This window comes from Lepidothrix coronata, unplaced genomic scaffold (genome assembly GCF_001604755.1).
Source record: "Lepidothrix coronata isolate B3197 unplaced genomic scaffold, Lepidothrix_coronata-1.0 Scaffold3, whole genome shotgun sequence".
Taxonomy (NCBI): Eukaryota; Metazoa; Chordata; class Aves; order Passeriformes; family Pipridae; genus Lepidothrix; species Lepidothrix coronata.
In genome coordinates, this window is record NW_016690183.1 from 11,552,942 (window position 1) to 11,564,556 (window position 11,615).

The 11,615-nt window shown below is 40.7% G+C and overlaps 1 long non-coding RNA gene across 1 annotated transcript; it reads right to left on the reverse strand.

Annotated features, from left to right (window-relative positions):
• Nucleotides 1-7,007: 7,007 nt before the first annotated feature.
• Nucleotides 7,008-10,899, reverse strand: LOC108499921. Its single transcript, XR_001875695.1, has 3 exons — nucleotides 10,746-10,899; nucleotides 10,313-10,390; nucleotides 7,008-7,502 (listed from the first exon to the last, which is right to left on the reverse strand). It is a non-coding gene; the product is annotated as an uncharacterized LOC108499921 (long non-coding RNA).
• Between the last annotated feature and the right edge of the window lie 716 nt (nucleotides 10,900-11,615).

Consider the following 11,615-nt stretch of genomic DNA (forward strand, 5'->3'; position numbering starts at 1 on the left):
TCTCTTCAGCTGTGTTGTCTTCATATATTACGGACAATTTTTTTCCACAGAGTTTCTGAGAAGAAACTGTTTATGAAGATGCAAGTAGCTTTCTTATTTCTGTTGCTGAACCTTCCTTTCCCCTCTAGCTCACAATAAAAATTCCCTTGCACAAAAGGGTTTGCTGCTGTCTGGCACCAGCCTGTGCCTGATGCAGATAAAGTTTTGTGTCAAGATTCATGCACTCATGGGCTTCCACTGCACTCCAAATGAATAGACCGCAAGGCTTTTATTTTGGCTGGTCCAACTGTGTTAGGCTTGCTTGTTCTGATATCAAATTCCTTTCATGTTTTTCCCTTATAACCGAAAGAGCTCTAGTCACATCTTTTCAAGGACATTAAAATCATGTTCCACTGATTTTATTTGCTAATTTAATAAATATTACTTATTTAATAAATATAATTTAATAAGTATAATTTAATAAGTAAAAATGAATATTTGTGTATGCATTGGTGAATGACTTAAATTTTTTCTTTACCATGAGATTGTCCATGGATCAAACCTTAATTATCCCCATTAAAAGTCTCATTTTTCATTTTTCCTTAAATGAAAATTGCAATTATATAAAATGAAAGATAGAAAAAGTAGCCCAATCTCCATCTCCTCCTAATGCAGTAAGGCACAGATTTATGTAGATGCTCAAGAGTGAAAGGAATGTTTTGCCTTCTCCTTTGTCCATTACCATCATCTGTTCCCACTGAGGAGACACAGCTATGGAGCTGCACTGCTACCTCCATGGCCAGACCATTTCTGCTAGGAAATAAATCATAGAATCACTAAAGTTGGAAAAGACCTCCAAGATAATTGAGTCCAACTTTTGTCTGAACACCACTACGCAAACTAAATCATAGTACTAAGTGCCACATCCAGTCATTTCTTGAACATTTTCAGGGATGGTGACTCCACCTTCTACCTGGGCAGCATGTTCCAGTGCTTGACAACCTTTTCAATGAAGAAATTCCTCCTGATGTCCAACCTGAGCTTTCCCTGGCACAACTTGAGATTATGTTCTCTTGTACTGTTGCTGGTTGCCTGGGAGAAGAAACCAACCCTCACCTGGCTACAACCTCCTTTCATTTAGTTGTAGAAAGTGATAAGATGTCCCCTGAGTCTTCTCTTCTCCTCATATGACTTATTCTCTAGACCCTTCCTTAGCTTTGTTGCCCTTCTCTGGACACGTTCCAGCACCTCAATGTCTTTCTTGCAGTAAGGGGCCCAGAATGGACACAGTATTTTAGGTGCAGCCTCACTAATGCCAAGTACAGGGGGATAATCACTCTCCTGCTCCTGGTGACCACACTATTTTTGATACATGCCAGGATGCCATCAGCCTTCTTGGCCCCCTGGGCACACTGCTGGCTCACGTTCAGCCAGCTGCTGACCAGAGCATCCAAGTGCTTTTCTGTTGAGTCCCTTTCCAGTCAGTGGATATGGATATTTAAAAAACTGTCCCATTAACCTCCTGTGATTTCACTGCAAACTGGTTATTTTGTTTTACTCTATCAAACACCTTAAAAGCTCATCTTATAACAATCTTAATTAAAGCACATATTTCTTTTAATTCAGTCATTCACCAGTATCCATGCTGAGTTTTCTCTGTGCTTACCCTAAGTTTTACTTTAGGTTTTTTTGGGGTATGTATACAGTAACTGTGAGTAGACACGGGGTTGGAGAGGTACAGAACAGCTAGAGGAAACAATAATCTACCATGATAAGACATGAACTATGGATCTGACTCAGGGGTCAAATTTATGAGTGAATGTTAGAATGTGGCTAGGAACCAGAGTATAAAAGCCACTATAACCAGACAGTTAATGCCACTGAATGATGAAAACCATGATAATTGCATGCTTATGTTTGCCTTTACAGCCATAGGAAATTTGTGGTAAAGCATAAACTGAAAAGCCAGCACAAAAACACTATCGGTATCTTCAAATGTGTGTCAGATTTTTACAAGAACATAAATAAGTAATTTTTCAAATTTCTTTTTTTAAATCTATTTTGGTGTCCTAAAGAATAGAAAGACCAAAAGCTGTAGTTGATACATTTGTGAGCAGCCCTTAAGATGTAATCCATATTGTTCTGCTCCGAGAGGAGATGGGGAACTGCTGTCATAGCTGCTAATAGGGAGCAAATAGTCCCCAAGAGTGCAGCCCAGGGCACTTCCTATAAGCTCTGTTGAGACCTGAAGAGCATCAGTGTCAGCAGGAGCAGAGGGAGAGGGCAGCAGCCGCGTATGCTGGAGGCAGCCCTGGTAGCAGGCATTTTACTTGCTCAGCCCATCAAGGCAGAGTGCTAAGGCATGGCACAGTCTTTTGAGTTGTCCTTAAACCTTGACTAATCCTCCAAGGTCTCTGAAGTCAGATCACTTAGCAGGTTTAGGCAGCAAGAAGAAGGGTGACAGAGTACTCCCTGAATTCTTTACAACCTTCCAGCTATACTCTCAGCTACATAATGGTTTCTAGCTAAGAAACTGAAGAAGGGAGGGTGAAGATTTTGCTAAATATCCTGGGCTTTTTCTGCAGATTATTTTAGAGGAAGTCTTTGGTCATTTTCCCAGAGGCTAGTCCTTTTCAATAAAGCAGCAAAAGTTTGAGACATATTCATAACTGTTCTCTTTAGATCCCCAACTTTTTGTTTCAGATGTCCCTTGGGAAGACGATTCATGCAGAGTGGGAGTTGGTGAAGGGTGACCAGGATTTGCTGTGCTCCCAGTCAGCCCTGGCTTTGTGGATCCAAAGGAGTTGTTGTAGTGAGCAGGAAATCTCCCTAAAATACCAGTGGTTTTTGTGGACAGACTGTTACCTTTACAGCAGGCCAGGATCTCTCCCATAACCTGTTTGGATGCTTTTACAGGACCTGTCTCCCTTCAGCTCTCTGGGCTGGAAGTTGATGTCTTGAGAAGCTTCTTGCAGTGTTTTGTTTTGTTGCTGAGTTTGAAGCTCGGGGTGTGAAGACTGTGACCAATGGCCCAAGGGATTTCCTGGGCTGCAGCCACAGCAGCAACCATTTGTTTTCTTTTGACAGCCTGTGGAGGCCCTGAAGGCAGCTCAAATCCACCAGTTGACTACAAGCTACAAACCACAGTCTGCCTCCACTGTTTTAGAGAGTATACCTGACAGGAATATAAGCCCTGGAGGCCTTAGCTGTGCTTTTCCCAACTCTCCTCTAGCATTTCACAGGCTTTTTATTTACCCACAATTTGCCTGAAGGAATATTCTTGTATTTTGGCATCCCTAGAGCTCCAGCTGCAGACCTGTCCTCCAGGGATACCTAAAGCATGAGGTTTTCAGAGAGGTGGGAGGTCTTTTGTACTCATTTAAAGTAACTTGGGCACCATAAGAGATCTGCAGAAGATATGTTGTCCCACTCTACAGCTACCAAGAAAGTGTGCCACTAGGTTAAAAAATTATAGAAAGGATGTTTCATCCCTGAAGATGTCTGTGAGATTGCTGTTTTCATGTCCAAGACCACTTCCTAAAAAGTATGTCTAGAAGGAATTTTAGATAAACTTGAGCTGGAAGAAAGCCATTTCTTCACCCTGTTCAGTGTAAAATATTAGACCCCAATGGCCCATTCTGTCATCTCAGTATGCTCAGGCAGAGAAAGACTGAGCATGTTGCTAACATAGAGTTTATCACCACATTACTTCTAAAAGTTTAGTTTTCCAAAACATGTAGGAAAAGTCTTGAAGCTCCTGCAAGAGGCTGATAACTACTATGGAAATATGTTCTTGCAGCAGTATTGGATAGATGCAAGAAATCCCACTTCCCACTCCCCGGTTTTGAGTAGATTTAAACCTTGTTGAAGACAAAGAAATAACCAAAGAGAAAGAAATAACAAAAACAACCCCAGCCATACAATGTCATATGTATCACATATGAAGATGATTTGTAAAGCCTCAAACTTATTTATGGATATGGTCAGGCACCAGGGATCCTGCCACGCCTGATGTCTGACCTCTCAATCTCTGTGAAGATTGGGGGTTTTCCATAGGCTGCCTGGTAGACAGTAATCTCCTCCAAATTCAGCTGTCCAAAACCTGGGTCAGCAACTGTTTGCCTGCTCTACTTAGCCTAGACAACCAGGCTGAAAGGATAGTTATTACTGCACTGTGGTGACTAGTAGGATGTCTTTTCAATCTGCTCCATGACAAACTGACACAGAGGTCCTCAACTGTGATGCACGTCAACTTACAGTCTCAAACTCTTACAAAACTCCTGAAGACATCTAAATACACCTGAACAACTCAAAATGAATGGTGGCTGTCCCACACTCTATCTTCTGCATGCTATAGTTAAGCCCTACTGAGGTCAGTAGAACATATATCCTGCAGAGGTAGAGGGGCAAAATGCGACATAGATCTCACTGAGGGATTAAACATGCCAATTTCAGCAGGAGAAGAGAAAAAAGACCATTGCTTATTGCTTGGGGCTTTGTCATAAACAGGTAGGTCTGAAAACCATTTTCTAGCAGTGCACAGCTACAAACACAATATTATTTCTAGAAACCACCCATGGTCTCAGTGCTGAAAGATGCAGAGAGGCCTCAGCATGAGGAACGTTGAGTTCTTGTGTTCCAGACTGCGGTTTCCTTACACCTTTCCATTTTGGCATAAGTTGTTAAAGCCACTCTCCATTTTTAATATTTAAAGGTTAGCTGACGCACCAAACATATTCCAATAGGCATAGCTGAAAGTGGGAAAAGTAACGTGGCTGTATATCTCACAATAAATGGGGCGACAAGCTTCATGAGCCAGGAAATACATTTTTGCCTCGCCTAGGGAGTAAGTCTTACTTTTTGTCTCAAACTATAAAGATGATGGCTAAAATTAGATGATTCATGTTGATTCACTACAGGTTTAAAAAACAAAAAGTCTCTCTGACCAAATTCCTTAGTGGGCAGGAGAACCTTTTTTGTTAAAAAAAAAAAAAAATCCAAAAAGCAAAAAGCACAACACACATACACATTCACACATGCTTAAAAGTTACTGTTTTTTGCCCTGGAAAATGTGGTTTCTGTAATTGAGGGTTGTAAAAAAGAAAAAAACCTTTTCAAGCATCCCACTCGATTAGTCATTCCAGGGTGGATCAGTCTTATCATATCACGTGATGTCCAGTAACGATGATGCAATAAAACAGATGCTGTCCAAATTTTGTGCCACCAGTCAGCAGCAAAACTATGCAAATCAAACCACTGTCCTTTTCTAGAAATTCCAAAACATCCCATCTCTTCCAGGCTCTGTGCTTAAGAGTCTCTGCCTTCCCAGACAAACCAAATACATGATCTTCTTCGGCAGCACATGACAAGAATGAGTTCCAGACTACTGGGAATACAGCTGGGTGGAAATTCTCATTGTATACAGAGGGGTACTCCACCTTCTTGGAAGAAGAAGTGAAAAAGAAAAGATTTCCATGAATTAATTACAGTCTTGCAATCCATATACTTTTATACTATATACATAATATATGTACTTATTATCTTATATAGTCTGGCAAGAAGTATCATACATAAAATCTCATACCGAAGTAGGATCAACGCACTTAGTTCTTCCAAGACACTGTATAATCTCTGAAAGTTTTTACTCACGGTAAAAAAGATGATGACAAAGTGGCAGCAACTCTGTTTCTATTTTGTGTATTTCTCATCTAACTGATATGTGGATACATAGAAAGAAAACGTAATGTGCTGTACTGTCAAACTTCATAGTTAATTTATTTAAACAAATTTCTATTAAGTATAGAATGTGACCCTGACTAATTGGGTTTAATCAACTTTTACCCAATAAATGAGGGGAAGCCCAATAAAAGTGCTACACACCAAGGTTGTATTGCCACAAAGTGAGATACTGTGAGCAATATATGGAGAATACAAGGATGCAATCAGAACAATTGCATGATCAGAACAACAGCAGTCCCTATAAATCAGACTGTCTGAATAAATGACAAGGTATAATTTTTATGTTGAATTACTTGAAAAAGTGGCAATATTTCTACTAGAACATGAAGCCTGGGAGTTATTTATGGCTGAGACTTTTCTTCATTCTGCATCTGTCCATAAAAAAATCTACAGCAACGCTATCATCTCCCTTTAAATCCTTCCTTGAGATGTGTGTTCTGCCAAGTTATGGAGATGTTTTCTACCTTAAAAGTAAAATTCTCTAAAAATTTCTGAAGCTACTTTGAGTATATAAGTAAACCCCAATGGGATTTTCCTTAGTGGGAAAACATGCTCCATCTCCAATCACACTTCTAAAATTTGTAGACATGACTTTTATAGATCAAGAAGTAGTACCAGAGATTAATAATTTGATTTTGTAATAAATGCTTGAAGAATGAAAAGCAGAGTTTTCAAAGTAGGAACCCAGCTGTAGTGAAAAGACAGGATGTGATCGCAACAACCATGTGGCAAGAGCAATTGGGCGAAGAGCCCATTACCATTGGCTTGCTACTGATCAGAACAGGCCACTGTACCCAGGACGACCAAGGTCAGTGGGTGCCTTCCTAAATTAGGCTCCAGAAAGGTACGGGGCTATTAGCACCAGAAGTTTGCTCAGCCACTACGGTACATATACATCAGAGAAGTCGACTGAGCTAAACACACAGCTGCGGCAGAACTAAATTTTCTCAGGACTTGCTGTCCGTGCTGGAGTAGCTTCATATTCTTTTTGTGATGGTGACCCTGTGAGGCTAAAGCATCAGAAGCTTGCTGTGAGACAGATTTGTCCTCTCCAGCATCCAGAGAAGCCAGTGTGTAGCTTGTGCAAAACAATTCAGGAATACAAGACATTTTGAGAGATCTCCAAGTGCTGGCCCAGGAGGAGGGCTTGGGACTTAGTCTGGAAAAGGCCTGGGGCTGGTGAAGTTGAGACTAGGGCAGTAAAGCGTTTGGCCTGAGTAAGAGAAATAGGATGCTTCTTCTGGCAGGATTTTGATGGAGTAATAGTTGAGGAAGCCTGATTTGCAACAAACTGACAATGAAGTGAATTTAAGGACTGAGGCCTTTGAAGGAAACCGTAACAAACCCATTGTTTTTCACAAGATAATGCCTTTTAAATGTTGAAGTTTCCCCAGATCAAATATTCAAAAAAACTTTCAGCAAGGCTTGCAAAAGACCTGCAATGCCACCATTTGTATCCTGTTGTTAGGTTTCATGCTCAATCCATTCTCTATGAGCACGACAGTTACAGCCTTGAGGTGCCTAGGGAGGCATGTACAGACTGGAAACCCAGGCAAGGGCTGCCTATATTGGGCCTTCTTGGCCAGTACCTCAAAACAGAAAAAATCCTTCAGTGTCTGCAACCATGTGCTCCCAGATCCTCCTTAAAAAGATTGCCCATCCCCAGTGTGATGCATGATGCTCTTGCATGGCAACTAGTAGTAACTGAGCAGAAACCAGCAGTTTTCTGAGCTAGGATAAGGGATGCAAATGGCATTTGGAGGAGAAGGAGCAAGAACTGAGACCTGTAAAATGAACAGAAAAAAAATTAACATATAAAGATAATTTCCTTCCAAACAAGAACTTTGAAACAAATATTTTAATACAACTTATGCAGCAATTTGAGGTAATTTATTGTAGTAAAAAATGAACATGCATTCATTTGCAGGAATGTGAAAGGCTTAAAATCTCCATAATATTATAATCTATGGCCTTTATTGGAGGCAGGAAAGACATGCAATGGCCTGATGTTTAATTTGGGAATGGAACACATTTTCTGGTTCTTTTGTACTTTTAAATTTGCATTTGGTTTGAGAGAAATAGTCTAGTCACAATAAATATTTATGCCTCGTGAATTTGCTCAGGTGAATTGCATGAAACAAATACAGAACAAGAGATCACCCATTCTGCTTGGAAGAGGCATTAGCATGAGAGTTTTGGAACAAACTGAAGGAGTGTTGCAAATGCACTGTGCTGTATTGACATGCATTGTCTTTTTACTAGCATGATGTGTGTTTAAGCAAAGGTCACTTCATAGGTACCATTAGGCTTTGATTTCTGACTGCAAGACCAAATACAAGGACAGAATAATTCTGGAGTAATTTATTTTAAATGCCATCATGTCAAAATGGTTAAATAAATTACCAGCTTCTGAACTGACCATGTAAAAAGTGAGGTCAGAAATGGCAACACTGGTTTAGTAATTTTTGAACTTTCCTGCCTGCAACATAACGGGTGCAAAGAACTTTTTGGAGAAGTCTTGGAATCTAGAAATATTCTGTTGGTCAATTTGGCAGAAAACAATAGTATTGCAAGGAAATAAAATGCTTCTCTAGGCCTCAAAATAGCCAGCATAAACAGGTCTCTAATCTTGCACAGATCTGTCACTTGGGCAACGCAGTCATAAAATTGAGTAGTGAGCACTTGTATTCTGATGTTTCCATTTCTTATTAATTCAAAGTGCTTGCCAAACATAAGGAAACTTAATTTCCAAAGATGATCTGATGCTGTGTCAAAGAGGAATCAATAATTTTCCAATAGATGATGTCCAGGAACAATGCCTGCCAGAATCTCAGTGGGGGGCAATGAAGGCATAGTTTCAATAAGTGAAAGCAGAGACCAACTTATTTTACATGACCTTCAGCTTGATTCAGTTTTCCAATGCCTGGTATCTACTTTGAAGTAACCATGACTCTTTCATCTTGCTTTCTGTATTTTGCAATGCTCGATTATTTACCTTCCTTCATTTCCAGCTCTCAATTGCAGGGCTTGTTAGTGGCTGACACTTGGCAATTTATATGCAGCAAGGATGTTAGCTGTGAGCTGGTCATGGATTAGATCACTTATCTGTGTCTTCTGTGTAATGGACTCACAGAGTCCATCTGGCAGGAAGAGATCTTAAGAGGTCTCTGGTCCATGAAAGATCAGAGCTGAGTTCAGACCATGTTGCATAAGGCTGTGTCTGCTTGAGCTTTGAAAGCCTCCAAGGTGTTGACCTCTTCTTGGTAACCTCCTTCTGCACCTCAGGAGACTACACTGAGATCCCACACCAGATCACCCTGCCAGGTTAGAGTGGCCTAAGGGGCCAAGCTGAACTGTGCTGAACAGCTTGGGCGGTATTAGAACACATTAGAAACATTCAAAGACTTCCTCTGCCTTTGGGTCATGCCTTCCTCTGGTCTCATATGCCCTGCTCAATGCCCTGGAGAAGGGTGTCTTGAGGAGTGCTAGCAGAGACTTATGGATTCTCCCTATTGACCTACGGAGTTATATTTAAGATGGGAAAGGCATGGGAGAGTGCTAACACACAATGATTATGATGGCATAGCACACGTGAACCCTGTGTGCAAGAAGAAAAGATTTCAAAGAGCCAGAAATAAAGATAACTTTTATTATCCATCTGCTAAAAGTGACTTGTCCTTATTTTCCACTCTAAGAGCTGTGGACTTGGACAGGCAACAGAGGAAACCTTCCCTTCCCAGAAATTTTAACCAAGCTGAATGAATTTCTGGGAGACAGCTGAACCAGATGACAGTGATGGGAAAGATAATCAGTGCTAGGGTGAATGCTTTGCTTCACTGACTCAGACATTGCTCAGTTAATGTTACATTCAGTACATGCAAGATCCCAGTACAACCCTTGTGGCTTTCCCCATTGGTTTACTTCACTGAATATCCATTCCTGGTAGGGCTGAAGTGGAACCAGGAGAAGAGAGGCATGCACTATCAGATGTAAGTAATATGGGACCTCACAAATGAACTTGTGCTCTGTGATAAAATACAGAAATGGAGTATAAAGTATACATGAATAAAGTCAAGCTGGAGAGTAAAAGGTGTCTAACTATTAGAGTAGGGAGATCTTGCAACACGCTATTCATAGGAGCAGCAGGAGGCAAAACAATATGATAATTTTTAAGATGGAGCAATCCTGTGCTTGTGAAAGGGAAGTGTAGTAATAAAAGCATCTGGCCTTGGTGGTCCAAGAAATCCTAGCCCTCTCTTAATTGATAGAAAAGGTGAGTTTAGGAAAGCTGCTTATTCATATAGGGCAAAACAAATTCAGTTTTCCATATTTTGTAGATGTGTTATAATGGATTTTTGTAATGTGAGTGAGGAAACAATTGTAGTTTCAAGTATGGAGTACTTCCTCAAAACAAAGAATGCAGCCTCTCCATTTTTTATTTTAACTTGTGGTTTGTGAAGCCCTGGGAACATTTTCCCTGTCTAATTAAGCATCAGTTATAATCAAATGTTTGAAGAGAGGCGTCATGTTTCTGGGCTCCTTGTTTTTTACAAAAATTCCCAACAACAAAACCTTTCAAAAACAGATATCTTACCTACTATTCAGTAAACAAGTCTTGGATTTTCAGGATTGGGATTTCATGACCAGTTTGTGCCACAACAGCTACCAGCATCTAAGACACATCAAGAGGTTTCAGTTTGGCTCATGCATATGTATAAAATCTACAAATGTTAAAAATATGACTGCCAGAGCACTTACCCACATCTCTCACAGTGCAAACCCTGGCCTAACTTAAGATGGGCTGCCACAACCTCCCTATATTTCTATATGAGTGTTCACCCAAACCTCTTCTATGTCTGACTGGCCTTCCCCTGAGGGTGGTCTGCAGCTGCTGAGCTGAAAATTGGTGAAACGCTTATTGTTGGGGTGCACTGTTGGAAATTCAATTTATTTCCAATCTGAAATACCAGTCAAGATAGTTCTTCTGTAGGTCTAACTGATTACTGTTCACCACAACTACTAGATACCTTTCTCTGCTCTTAGTTGTCTGTCAAAGTTATTTAATTTCCCATGATCATAGACTTTGTGGGCAAAGGAAAAGCAGTAGGTGTCATATATCTTAACCATGTGTGGTGGTTTGGGCTAGGCCATCCTTGGTGACCAGTTTGTAACCAAGGAAGGGTCCAGATTTACCCAGTATTCCCTACGATTTTTACGTAAGCCAGATTATAAGAAGAGAGGAGGAGAGGCCTTCGCTCTCTTTCCTTCCAGCGGTTTGGAGGTGCAGGTTCCCTGCTGTTGAGTCTGCCGTGTTGGGGAGCGAGGCCTGGTTGGGCCTTGCCGACCTTGGGAGACAGAGGTTGCCGGCGATCGTTCCGGAGCGGCTCTCAGTTGTCCCAGGGGAGTAGTGAGCTGTTTTTTCTTTGCTAACTTTTTAGTTGTTGGATATTGGGTCTTGGGATATCTATATATTTTATTTTAGTTTTGTTCCCTTTCCCTTCCCCCTTCCCTTTCCCTTGTGAAATTGTATATAAGTGTAAATATATTTATATATCTCACTTTGGTTGTCTCTCTCTCATTTCGTTTTTTTCTTAGTTTTTTTTTTTCTCCCTCTTCTCCCTGAGGTTGCAGGGGGACTTCTGGTGGTAAGGTTTGGAGACTTGGCAGGGAGCCAGCTTCAAACCATATCACCATGCTTCATATAACACTCATAAATAGGCTAGGGAAGCATAGTCAAGACAAAATGAAGATTCTGGGGCAGGGAAAAGTTTCTAAAAAACCATATCATCTGCAAAGTCAGAGAGATGCAGTGAGCAGGATTTCACAGGGACTCAGTCTGAGTCTGACACAATGGAATATTTTCATGTGTGACCTGATAATAGAATAAAGCATTGCAC